The following is a 14,841-nucleotide window of genomic DNA, read 5'->3' on the forward strand; positions in this document are numbered from 1 at the left end:
TGTTACAGTAGACAATGGGGAGGCTTTGCCACGGGTTTTGTTGTCACGTCTGCCAGTATTTTGTCTGAAGATATGTGCTCCACAGTGACCTTGGTTTACTATTTTTTCTCTTATAAAGTATTGTCTTGTCTGTATGTTTGGTTCAACTCTTATAGCCAATAGTTTTCGGCAAGTCAGTTGTTGCTTTCATGTCACATAATAGTTTGATAGGGTCCTGTCTAACCTTCAAAGCCGTAGAGCCTCCTGACATGATGTGATCAGGGCCATATATTCTGCCTCAGTCATGGAGAAGGCTACAGCTGGCCGTTTCTTAATCTGCCAGGATGTTACTGCTCCTTGGGATTTAAACAGATATCCAGTTGTTGACTTCCTGTCTTCAGAATCTCCTGCCCAGTCTACATCACAGTAAACTATTATGTGGCAAACATCTGCATTAGAAAACGATAGCTTCACATACTTGGTGCTTTTATTTTGTGAAATTTTTGCACATATTTCAGTTTTTATTTATGCATCTATAAACTTATTTTATACTCCACCATGAATCCTTGCTTCTTCCATCTGCACCACTAGAGAAACATGTTCTTATTCCTAGATGGAAACTTGTCCCACATACTGTTCCTGCATTGTGGTCTGGCTAACGGAATCTCTCCAAATGGCCTTACCATCAAATTAGACATCTCCAGCTGCAGCCCCTCCTTCCACAGTGACCTCAACCTGTTCAGATTCTGCCTGTTCTTAGTGTTCACCAATTTTGTCCTACCAAACATCTTAAATCAGGCACAAATCTCCTTGCAGTACCTCCTTTCCATCCATAAAATTCTCCTGCTTTTCAATCGCAACTTTGTGTATCCCATCTTGCACACTGAAACTCTTGCCCTCATAAAACTTTCAACCTGTTCACCTACTCTGCTTTGCACTAAAATTATCCACCACCTCTATAGCAGCCTCCAGAGCTCTCCTAAATCCACTCATAGCTGACAAACTGTGCCTTCCAGGGCTACTTCATTTACCACACTTTAAGAATCAACCTCCCACCACTCTATAGAATCCACAACTAAACATCCCTGAAACACAGTCACGAACCTTCCCTCCAAAAGCCTTAGTCCCATAGAAGCATCATTTCTTTCCAAAGGCCTTACCTTTTGCCCCACTACCAAATTTGATCATGCTGGACTTGTTAAAGACCTTCTCTTCTTCTCCCAGTCCCTACAGTGGTAAATCTTTTTGCCACCAACCTACCAAACACATTCAATCCAAAACCAGTGTTGTACCCTGCCTGACTCAGTTCAATACTCAATCCAGTTGTGATCCATTCCCATTAGCCCCAAATCATCCCCTCTTAACATTCCAGACTTTCTTAACCTAGAACCTTGCCTCACCATCATTTATCAAGTTCCTCAACATTCAAGATAACATTACATCCACAGAAAGAACCGCATTCCACCACCTAAAAACTGATACTGATTTTATAATATACTACCTGCTGAAAAAGGCTCCACCGCTGTTTTGAACAGCAAGGATTACATGGTGGAAAGGCTCCACCAGCTGTCAGTTGACCAGCTAAAGTCCATAAAACCAACCACACAGGATGCCCAATTGTGCCAGGTTACTGTGCCTCCACTTAGAGAATCTCTGTCTGTTAGACAAATGCCTATTACCTGCAAACTACCCTCCTATTTAAAAGCTACCAACCATTCCCTCCACCAGCTCTCCACAGTTCCTGTTCCTTTACCACACAGTACCCTGCTTGTCACTATTGATGCCACTCCCCTTTACACTAACATCCCTAATGCTCATGGCCTTGCTGCTATTGAACACCATCTTTCCCAATGCCCGGCAGATTCCAAACCTACAACCTCCTGTTTGGTCACTATGACAGACTATACCCTCACCCACAATTACTTCACCTTTTGAAGGTATCACATACAAACAAACCTGTGGTACAGCAATGGGCACCCACATGCCAACCTATTCATGGGCCATCTAGAGAAACCCTTCCTACCACCCAGAATCTCAAACCCCTCAGTAGGTTCAGAATCATTTATGACATCTTAGTGATCCAGATAGAGGGTGAGAGCACCCTATCCACATTCCTCCAGAACCTCAACACCACCTCCATTCGCTTCACCTGGCCCTCCTCAACCCAATAAGCCACCTTCCGCAGTGTTGACCTCCATCTTAAAGGTGGCTACATCAGTACCTCCGTCCACATAAAACCTACTGACAGCCAGCAATACCTCCACTTCAATAGCTGCCACCAGGTCCATACAAAGAAGTCCCTTCCATACAGCCTAGCCATCAATGGCCATCACATTTTTAGTGACAAGCAGTGTCTGTCCAAATATGCCAAGGGTCTCACTGAAGCCTTCGCAGACTGAAATTACCCTCCCAACCGTGTACGGAAACAGATCTCCCGTGCCATATCTATCCAGTCTTCCAACATCTCCTAAAGTCACACTGTCTGGTCACTGAGGAGAAAACTCATGACTCAGTACCACGAAGCACTGAAGCAGCTGACTCACACTTTCCACTAGGGTTTAAACTACCCCTTGTATGCGTGAAATGAGGAATATACACACACTATTCTTCCCACCCTCCCACAGAGGTATTCCACCACATACTATACCGAAACGATATCCCCATCCATCACTACTCCACCCCAGCTCCCAACCCCTTGCCTCATGGCTCATATCCCTGTAATAGACCTAGCTACAAGACCTATCCTATACATCTTCCCACCACCACCCCCACCCTCTCCTCCTCCTTTCCAGTCACAAGCATCAATTATCTCATTAAAGTGAGGGCTACCTGTGAAACCAGTAATGTGACTTACAAGCAAAGTTACAACCATTATGCTTCATTCTGCGTGGGCATGACAGCGAACGAGCTGCCTGTCTGCATGAATGGCCACCAACAAACTGTGGCCAAGAAACAGTTGGACCACCCAGCTATCCAACACAGCGTTCATCACTTCAATGACTGCTTCACAGCCTATGCCATCTGTATCCTCCCAACCAACACCAGCTTTTCTGAATTGCTCGGGTGGGAACTCCCCCTTGTAATGCCCCTGCCTTCAACCTTCATTGGCCACTGTCATTCACTGACTATACCCTTCCCTGCTCCCACTCCAGCACTGCACAGCTGTCTATTCCATCAATGCACTTTTTCCCCCCACTCCCTCCCCCTCCCACATCTCTGCCTTCCCCTGGTCCTGCTGACTGCACCTAGCTGCCCTACCCTGTCCCTTCCATGTCCATGTATGCTCCCACAAGCAGCACTTTACTGTGCTACACTGCTATCCGTCCCCTTTTCCTTGTTTTGTTATCAGTTAGCTCTCAAAATGTGAACGTAGGCCTTGCTTCCAAATATTTTGAGATGTTTGAGATCTAGCTTCTTGTTCGTCCAAGTAGCTTCTGGAGTCTTCTTTTTAGTGCCATAGTCGGTGATATGTTAATTAAGTGGACTGCAGTGGAGACTGCTCTGCCCAGAATTTGGCAAATTTGCTTTTAAGAGCAGACATCTTGCTTCTACTTTTGTACAGTTACGACACACTGCTATTCCATTTTGTTCTGGTGTGTATGGCACTGTAATCTGCTGTCAGATCCCTACTTCTCATAAAAAGTTTTATCACATACACATTCTGTGCCAATACCCGTATGTAGAGTGCAGATCACTTTTCCAGTTTGCCTATCAACTAGATTTTTAAAGTCTTAAATCAGCCATTTCACATGATTTTTATTTCTGAGAGTATATACAGATACTACCCTGGAATTGTCGTCAATTAAGGTAAGGAAGTATTTGGCTCCTCCAGTGGACCTAGTTTTCATGGCCCACACGAATCTGTGTGAACTACACTCCTGGAAATTGAAATAAGAACACCGTGAATTCATTGTCCCAGGAAGGGGAAACTTTATTGACACATTCCTGGGGTCAGATACATCACATGATCACACTGACAGAACCACAGGCACATAGACACAGGCAACAGAGCATGCACAATGTCGGCACCAGTACAGTGTATATCCACCTTTCGCAGCAATGCAGGCTGCTATTCTCCCATGGAGACGATCGTAGAGATGCTGGATGTAGTCCTGTGGAACGGCTTGCCATGCCATTTCCACCTGGCGCCTCAGTTGGACCAGCGTTCGTGCTGGACGTGCAGACCGCGTGAGACGACGCTTCATCCAGTCCCAAACATGCTCAATGGGGGACAGATCCGGAGATCTTGCTGGCCAGGGTAGTTGACTTACACCTTCTAGAGCACGTTGGGTGGCACGGGATACATGCGGACGTGCATTGTCCTGTTGGAACAGCAAGTTCCCTTGCCGGTCTAGGAATGGTAGAACGATGGGTTCGATGACGGTTTGGATGTACCGTACACTATTCAGTGTCCCCTCGACGATCACCAGTGGTGTACGGCCAGTGTAGGAGATCGCTCCCCACACCATGATGCCGGGTGTTGGCCCTGTGTGCCTCGGTCGTATGCAGTCCTGATTGTGGCGCTCACCTGCACGGCGCCAAACACGCATACGACCATCATTGGCACCAAGGCAGAAGCGACTCTCATCGCTGAAGACGACACGTCTCCATTCGTCCCTCCATTCACGCCTGTCGCGACACCACTGGAGGCGGGCTGCACGATGTTGGGGCGTGAGCGGAAGACGGCCTAACGGTGTGCGGGACCGTAGCCCAGCTTCATGGAGACGGTTGCGAATGGTCCTCGCCGATACCCCAGGAGCAACAGTGTCCCTAATTTGCTGGGAAGTGGCGGTGCGGTCCCCTACGGCACTACGTAGGATCCTACGGTCTTGGCGTGCATCCGTGCGTCGCTGCGGTCCGGTCCCAGGTCGACGGGCACGTGCACCTTCCGCCGACCACTGGCGACAACATCGATGTACTGTGGAGACCTCACGCCCCACGTGTTGAGCAATTCGGCGGTACGTCCACCCGGCCTCCCGCATGCCCACTATACGCCCTCGCTCAAAGTCCGTCAACTGCACATACGGTTCACGTCCACGCTGTCGCGGCATGCTACCAGTGTTAAAGACTGCGATGGAGCTCCGTATGCCACGGCAAACTGGCTGACACTGACGGCGGCGGTGCACAAATGCTGCGCAGCTAGCGCCATTCGACGGCCAACACCGCGGTTCCTGGTGTGTCCGCTGTGCCGTGCGTGTGATCATTGCTTGTACAGCCCTCTCGCAGTGTCCGGAGCAAGTATGGTGGGTCTGACACACCGGTGTCAATGTGTTCTTTTTTCCATTTCCAGGAGTGTATGTCAAGAATTTCTGTGGCTCCTGAGCTAGATCTTGAAAAGTCTTATTTGTTTGCCCCCTAAGCAAGTTGCACATGTAGGGTCAACTGCTCCCTCAAATTTCACTAGCAAAGCCTTTGTGAAGTGCATGCGTAGCTTCAGATTGCAGATGACCTAGTCTTTTATATCTCAAGTCAGAGTTATTTGACTGTATTGCTAATGGCTTCAAAAATTTGATCAGTTGATACATACTATTTGCTAATGACAAACTGGCAACCAAATTTTTGGATGCGTCATAAGTACGACAACATTGCCTGTAAATAATATTGAATGAACTTTTCTACTATTTTACTAACAGCTAGTAGATTTGTGTGTAGTTGAGGCACATACAGGAATCCTCTACTTTAACATTGTTTCTTTGTTGCCTGTGAGAACATTTACAAGTGAAGATCCTATGCCTTTTACAGGTAAGTTGCCATTATTTGCTATCACAACTTGCAAGTGTATAACTCTTTTACCAATATTGTTGTTACATGGATATTTAGACACTTATGCTGACACGCGTGAATCTACATATCATTCTGTCCATGTGCATCTTTACCTGCAGCTGCATTTCAAAAAAAGTCTGATAGCTCATTGCCTTGGCCAATGTTTTTTCATAGTTTCTTATCTTTGAGACAATTTTCTCCCAGCTGCATGTACTTGTCACAGCTGTAGCACCATATACATTTTTTCTGAATGTAACATCACCATTCTATCTCTTGTTGACTCACAGAGCAGTGTTGCTTATCAATGGTTTATTACATGCAACATTGATTGTTTCTTGCCACAGTTTATTTTTTATGGAGTCTCCTGTGATTGACAAGTTTGAATTTTCTAAGCTCTTAATCATAGGTTTATATTTGTCTGGTAGACCTGCAAGTAGAATACACCAAATTCATTCTTCTTTAACATCAAAACTCATAAACCATATAATTTTTGTGGAAGTTATCTTCAACATTTATTCTTCAGTTGACGAACAATTTTCTAGTCTGGTTGTCATCTGTGTCTTTGTAAACTTAATCAGTAGAGGTCAGAATATTTGTAGACATGCTTTAGCCTCATGCTTATTTAGCTGTATACATATCTTGTAACTGAACATATAGTGACGGATGGATGGAGTGTGTGATTTTTGCTCTCAATGTGCAAACTTTAGTTACAGCCATTATTTTGCCATACGGAATCCCACAAATGACTGTGTTCTAAATAGTTCGCATAGTGAATTGTCACATGCTATAATTTCTCCTCCCGATCAGTGTCTGTCAGAGGCAGTGATTTGTATTTAGAAAAACCATTGTATTAGCTGCTGCTAATATCCACTAGCGAACCATCTCATATTTTTTAGAATATTATGCTGAATTATACAGCCTGGGCCCATAAGCTGTTAGCAGAGTAATATGCTGACAGTATCTGATTGAAACTATAATATTTATTGTACATATGAAAAAGTTAAACACAGTTACACAAACTCTTGTATAATACAGTCCATGGAATAAAGAACTGTGTTCATAGCAGATTCTCACACTTACCAGTATTGTATTCATAACTGAAGAAATGTCTGTGGAAATCTTCAGTTCAACGATGATAAAAAGTCATCAGCTGCATAATGAAACCTTTATTTGGTTCACTTGACCAGTTTCGACAGTTTAGCCCTTTGCTATAGAGTCAATAAAACAGTGACATCACAAAAAATTAAATGTCAAATTTTACATCACACATAGTATGTCCAAGAAAAGTAAGCCACCAAACTGATCAGTTTGGTGGGTGGTTTTTCTCACGCATACTATGTATGATGTGAAATCTGACAGTTAATTGTTTGTGACTCATCACACGTTTGTACATATCATTATCTGGATTCTTCCCCCAGACACAAGTTTGTCAGAACTTCACAGCTAGGAACTAGCACTACAACATGTCCTTGGTTCTCGCAGCTCACCTGGCCTTAATTTATGTTAATTTCTTCTGGCTCGGCATTTCTTCACATTAACTACTCTTTTCTTCACTCCGTTTTAGTTTTCTACTTCTTCGGTTGTCTTACTTTCCTATTTTTTACTGTCCCCTCCCACCTCTGTTATGTACAATGCACCTAGTGTTTCACTCTTATTAACTCGTGCATGATGTGTAAGCAGTAATCTCTGTCCTGCATATTACCCTGTCTTCTACCTTTAAACTCTCAGGTTTTCAAATCTCATCTGATGTAGTCCTCAACAATCAGTCTCCCTTCACATTCCGTACTGTAAGTCTCCCCTGCCCTGCCGTTCTGGGTGACTTTCCTGAAATCTACCCCGTTTCCTAGCTAGATCTCTTCAGTCCTTCTCCTTCACCCCTCATCCTTCCCCTTCAGACCTTCCTGAAGGAGGAGTTACTGGCTCTGGAAGTTTGCCTAATTACAACCTTCTTTTATGCATGTGCAGATATTTTATCTATGCAATTTAATTAATTATCTAAAACAAAGATGATGTGCCTTACCAAACGAAAGCGCTGGCAATTTAATTAATTGATTTGTTTGTTATGTAACTAGTGGAAACAGTCCATGTTTCTACTGTGAGGGACAGTATCTGCAGTCTCATTACATGAGTTGCATTGCTTCAGGATGGTTCAGACAACAATAAAACACAATCACAGGATCCATATAGTTACACTATAATGGAGCAGAAAACAAGACAGGTGGCCTGTCACAGTGAATATAACTGTGAGTCAAAGTGATATCTCTAGAATATGAAAGAAGTTTCTAGCAATGAGATCAGTTGATGATCATCACAGAAATGGCTGTGGCAGAAAAATAGCAGGACTGATATCTGTGTATAACAGCAAACAGAAACCTTCAACTCAGTACTACAGATCTGTGGTGGCAATTCCAAGCAGCTACAGGAGTGCAGGTGTCAACATAAGCAATACAAAATAGACTCCATGCACAGTGATTATGTGCCAGGAAACCTCTCAAGGCTGCTCCTATAAATCTGAATCAGAGAGGGGCTCGTGTCACTTGGGCACAAAACCACTCTTTGTGGACTAATCAACAATGTGACAAAACACATTTTCCTGATGTGACCCATTTCACTTTCCACCCTGACAGTACTGATATTCTTGTATTGAGCCATATTTATCAAGGCGGTTGTCATGTTTTGGGGTGGAATCATTTATTGCCATAGGACATTTGTGCCAATACATTGAGAATGACTGGTGTGAAGAATCTGGTTGACATCCTTGCACAAATTGTTGATCCATTTGGTGAAAATATTGGAGCGGGATTGATGTTCATGGACATTAATGCATACCCCCATTGGCACAATCTTATTAATGGCATCCTAGTGGAGCATGCAATCAATTGTATGTAATGGCCTACATATTCAACACGTCTCAACTGCTTTGAGAACGTATGAGCCATGGTAGAATGAGCAGTTTGCAGTTGTCCTGTCCCACCAGAGGCCTTTTGGGCATCATAGAGAATGGGATACTATCCTATAGGCTTATCTGATCTGCAGCTTGTCAACGAGTATGCCTAACAGTATTCAAAGATGGCTTCAGTTACTAGGATGATACTATGGTCAAGAAATAGTGCGTTGTGCAAGATGACTGAGAATAAACTGTAGTGTCTGCAGTTGTATCGTTCAGTTTCTTTTTTATTTTGCTTTAGTTTCTTCTGTCTGTTTGTGTTAGTTAAGTGGACATGTTTATCTTCTTATTTTTGTTTTCTTATAACTGTACCTGATAGAACAAAAATTGCTTTATTTCCTATTATGACCAGTACTGACAATGAAGCGATATGCAGCATTTATTTTTACCACTGTACTTCCTCTATTTGCAGCATACTTTGCTGACATTATCCACATACACCACTGAATGTACTATTGAAATTATAACATTATATGACACACAGTTCAGGAGATGAGCTGTCATAAACGTAGAGATGCGTGAAAAACTAGCTTGCGCTTAAAGTGGAGTGCAAATTACCCAAATTGCATTCATTCATTCATTGTTTCATAATGAGGGTACCTAGTGACTTCAAAACTTGAAACATAATCTAAAACCTTTGTTAAACTTTTTCTAACACATTTAACTTCAAATATTCAAAACATTAACCTGTTTGTAATCAGACATTTGAAGCTGGGAGTTCGATTAGAGTTGTTAAAGAATCAGTGGTTTACTGGTTTTTACTATTTCCTGAATGATTATTGTGGCGAAAGTGTGATCTGTTGCCTAGACTGATGCGTAGTTTAGATTGAAAGGTGAATAAAACGTTTTCGGTTTCCAGCCGTGTCAATTCGAATAAAATCCTTAAGCTTTTGATGGCCATCTCCGCCATTGTCGTCAGGAGTTCACTGACTGCCGGGGCTGCTACAGTTTCTTGCTTATATAGGCATGATGACATCAACAGTAGCCAATCAGATCGACCCAATGTGGCGTGCGCACGTAAGTCGACCTGGGCAGCTAGCAGAGCTATTGCCCGTGGCAGCACCGGTAACGTCAGGTAGCGCCAGGGGCAGGCGCCATGTTTGAAACTGCCGCTCCCGCGTCGCGCATCTGTCTTCGCTTTCTTTCGATGTCCAATGCCCGCCCCCATGCCCTGCTGAGTGTGTACCCTTGGTCTCTGTTGAAATTGTTGTTTAAATGAATCTCGGCTGCTGCCTTTACAACAGAGTCCCAATATTTAGAAGCATGAACCAACACCTTTGTATTTTCGAACTGTATTTTATGTCCATTTTCTAGGCAATGCTCCGTTGTGGCCGACTTGTCAAGCTCCCTTTGTTTTATAAGGCGCTTGTGTTCAGTACACCACTCCGCAACTGTGTGAATTGTTTGTCCAATATACATACTGCCACATTCACAGGGTACACCATACACACCGGACACACAAAGAGCAATGTCGTCTTTAACAGGGCGCAACATATCTCGTATCTTGGGGGTGGGCCGGAACACTGGTCTTGGCCCATGTTTCTACAGCAAACGTCCTAACTTACTGCTATTTGCTCCACAGTATGGCAGGAATGCAGTCCGTTTGGCCTCTTCTACTGATTCACCAGGTGTCTTTCATCAGCGGCCCTTGAAAGCATTTGCGATGTCTCTTTTGATGTATCCATTTTCCCTGAAAACATGTTTTAAGTCCTGCAATTCAGACTGTAGGTGGTCGTTGTTAGAGATAATCTTGGCTCTATGAACCAACATGTTCAGGACAGCTTTCTTGTGTACAGGGTGGTGGAAACTATTGGTGTTAAAGTACCGATCAGTGTGTGTTGGTTTCCGGTACACTGAATGACCAAGTTTCTAATTCGAAGAAGCACACAACCAGAGATTCTGTAATCATGGGGATTTTCTTGCAACAAGCCAATCACCATCTCAGTCAACATATACTAAATGTAAACAGAATAAGGTTAAAGATTCTAAGACTTTCCCAGTTGCACCTCAGTTCCTCATGGTATCACGTACTGGAGATTCAGTCCTTTGCTACAATTATCCCATTGATAAATCAGAAAGACACTGCAATTGCCTGCCCTGTGAAATCCTGCTCTAGTTTACGTAATGGCACTTTGCTTTTGGAGACGAATTGTGATTTTCGAGCCGAACAGCTGCTTGCAGCTTCTCTCCTCCATGGTTATCCTGTTCGTGGTAATGCCCATCGAACACTGAATTCTTCAAGGTGTTATTTACACTAGTCTGATCAATGGTCTGACCGAGGGAGAAATCCAAACTTTCTTCTCTGATCAGGCCATCACTGCAGTCCATTGGGAAATGAAAAAGGTTGATGCAATCTTAGTACCTACAAGTACTCTTTCTCAAATTTGATAGGATAGATTTTTCCTTCAATGATCAAAGCAAGCTATGAAGTCATCACACTCCAATCATACATTTCAAACCTGATGCACTGCTACCAGTGTCAACGTTACAGCCACATTTCAATACCCCTTCAGAACACGGCCAGATGTGTTGCTTGTAGTAGGGATGCTCACGAGGGCAATTGCCCATATCCTTCTCCCCACTGTATCAGTTGCAGTGGCAACCATGTAGCGTCATTCTGAGAATGTGACATGTATATCGATGAGTGAGCTGTCCAGGAGATCTGGGTGAAGGAAAAAGTGCCTTACCCTTTCGCTTGCAAGTTGTAGGGTAGTTGAAAGTCCTGTGTTTTACCATCTGGCACTTACAGTACTGCTCTTACTACAGCAGCCTCAAATGTGTAACAAGCCACCACATCTTTGCCTCTGGTGACTAAATCGCCTGCTACACAACCAGCAAGCCAGAAAGGATGGAACAAATACTCCCATGAATACTTTTTACGTCCCTCCAGTCAACAAACATCTTAGTCTTCCTCTGCCAACCAGAAAGGCTCCAAAGAATCAAACAAAATCAAATGTTGTTCTCCTTCACTGACTCGGCAGTCCTCTTCAACAGTGTCGTCATGTGATACCCTCACCCAGCCTACCCGCAAATTTACATCATTGCAACCGCTTTGACCTCCTACATTTCTTTCTGGTATGCTTTGACCTTCCCCCTGAGGACAGTATTTCACCTCGTGGGGCAGTCATTCTGCTCATCCGACATTACATTCATAGTCAAACCATGAACACCCAGCTGCAAGCTGTTGCAGTCCACATTTTTTTCCTCACTTCACCTTTTCTCTTTGTAATGTTCACAACACTCTCATTCGGTGTCACCAGGAAAGACTTTCTCCAGCTTATTGGTCAATTCCCTCTCCACTTTCTGCTGGTCGGTGACTTCAGTGCACACCATCTCCTCTGGGGCTCTTCCAGAGCCTGTCAGAGAGGTGACCTGTTGGCTAACCTTCACAAACAGTGGAACCTCATCTGCCTTAACACACTCCATGCACACTAGTCCCATTTGGACCTATCTTTCTGTACTGCCCAGCTTGCCCATCGTCTTGAGTGGTGTGGTCCGTTCTCTACATGCTCTCAGTTTACAACCATCATCCTACAGTGACGAACTGCATTCATCATAAACAGTTGCATGCACAGTGTTGTCGCGTTCTTCAGGATAGCAAATAAGTTAGCTGGATTTCATTCACTGGTTCTTTTAACAGTTCCACTTCCGTTGTGTGGGCCAACCTCCAACGACTTTCTGGGGTCAAGATCCATTCCCCAATTTCCAGCCTGATGGTAGCTGACTGTGTCATAGTGGACCCTACTGCTATCTCAAACACCTTGGTCCACCATTTTGCGGAGATTTCAAGCTACTCCCACTATCACCCTGCCTTCCTCCATCAGAAACAACTCGTGGCTGCTCGGGCGATACCTTTCTCTTCTCAGAATTGAGTGTGCTACAGTGCTGCCTTTACTATGAGGGAGCTAGATCATGCCCTCACCTCATCCCGATCCTTTGCCCCAGGGCCAGATAATGTTCACATTCAGATGTTGCAGCAACTTTTTCTTGCGGGCAAGCACACTCTGCTTCGTATGTACAATTGCATCTGGGCAGAGGGCAAGTTTCCCAGGTGCTGGTGTGAAGCCACTGTAATACCCATACCTAAGCTCGGTAAGGACAAACATTTTGCGTCCAGCTACTGCCCCATTTCTCTCACCAGCTGTGTTTGCAAGGTGTTGGAATATATGATTCATGCCCAGGTGGTATGGTGGCTCGAGTCTCGCAAATTTACTAACCACTGTACAGTGTGGATTTCGAGCACGTAGGTCTGCAGTTGATGACCTCGTCACTTTGTCCACCCATGTCATGAACTTTTTTCTGTGGAAATCCCAAACTGCAGCCATGTTTTTTGATTTGGGGAAAGCCTAAGACACCTGCTGGAGGACTGGTATCGTCCGTACTCCCTAAACGTGGGCTGCATGCCCCATTTCCTTCAGGAATTTTTAAAAGATTGAGTTTCAAGATACATGTGAGTTCTGTCTCATCGGACACCTTTATCCAGGGAAACGGTATGCCTTAGTGTTCCATTCTGAGTGTTGTCCTCTTTGCTATTGCCATTAACCCTATAATGGTCTGTCTTCTGCCGGGCATATGCAGCTCTCTTTTTGTTGACTATATTGCCATCTATTGCAGTTCTCCATGGACTTGTCTCATTGAACGGTGTCTTCAGCGATGTCTCGATCGCCTTTACTCATTGAGCATTGACAGTGGCTTTCGTTTTTCCACTAACAAAACTGTTTGTATGAATTTCTGGTGGTGCAATTTGTTTCTTCCAGACATCTTGGGCCAGTTGTTCTTCTGTTCGTTGAAACTACAAAATTCCTGGATCTCAAGCTCAATAGGAAACTTTCTTCATCCTCCCACATGTCCTACCTGGCAGCCCACTGTATACAGTCCCTCAGTGGCCTGTGTGTCCTCTGTGGTACTTCCTGGGAAGCAGATCGAACCACTCTCCTCTGTTTGTACCAGTCCCTTGCCTGTTTGACACTATACTGTGGATGTTTCATTTATGCATCTGCATGTCTGTCCCTCTTATGCTGTCATAATACTATCCATTGTTGTGGCATCCGTTTGGCTGCTGGCACCTGTTACACTAGCCCGGTTGAGAGTCTGTATGTATGCAGAAGCTGCCAAACTACCACTGTCCTACCACCATGACTTTCTCCTCAGCAGATGTGTGTGTTTTTTGTCTGCCATGAATGGCCAGTCATCCTGTACCTCCTTCCTTGATGATTCCTTTGATCTCCAGTATGGGGCCTGTCCCTCTTCCCTGTTACCTCCTGGAGTTTGCTTTCGGCTCTTGCTCCAGCAGCTTAACGTCATGGTACCTGCCACTTTCCCGATGGGTGGGAACGCTTCATCTCCTTGGCTTAATGTGGTGGCCCGTGTTCACCTTGTCCTTCATTCACTTCATAAGAACACTACTTCAGGCTCAATCTATCGCCTTCAGTTTCACGACCTTCGCACAGAACTTAATGATAGTACCTTTGCATCTGATGGCTCTCAGGCTGACCGTGGTGTTGGGTCTGCGTTCATCATTGGCACTGAAGATTTTCAGTATCTGCTTCCAGAATGCTGCTCAGTATTTACAGCAGAGGTCTTCGTCCTGTATTAGGCCATGCAGATATCTGGTGACACGAGTTTTTTCAGTTGTCATCTGCTTAGACTCTGTGCACTTCAGAGCCTCTGTGTGCTGTACACAGTCCAGCCCTTAGTGCAGTGGCTCTCAGAAAGCTTCCATTTGCTCATTCTTGAGGGAGCCATTGTGATGTTTATGTGGGTTACTGATCATGTCAGTCTGACAGGAAACAAGGCTAATGGTGCTGCTGCAAAGGCTGCAGTAGTCTTACCTCTGCGTGCTAATTCTTCCATTCCTTCCAATGTTGCCATTTGTCACCAGGTGGTGTCATTTTTGTATCACCACTGGTCTTCCTTTCGTGGGAACAATCTCTTGGGAATTAAAACTCTCCCAGCAGCTTGGCAGACCACCTCTCGCCGCAAGGAGATCATCCGAGTATTGGGTGTTGTGATTTTTGCCATTGCCATTTGTTAAGTGGCGATCCCCCACCACTTGTCATTAACCTTTGACAGTTCACCATTTCCTCACACAATGCCCTTTTTTTAACTACTCACATTCTAATGTATGTTTGCCGTTTTAGTGAACGACATCC

This window comes from Schistocerca nitens, chromosome 1 (assembly GCF_023898315.1).
Source record: "Schistocerca nitens isolate TAMUIC-IGC-003100 chromosome 1, iqSchNite1.1, whole genome shotgun sequence".
Taxonomy (NCBI): domain Eukaryota; kingdom Metazoa; phylum Arthropoda; class Insecta; order Orthoptera; family Acrididae; genus Schistocerca; species Schistocerca nitens.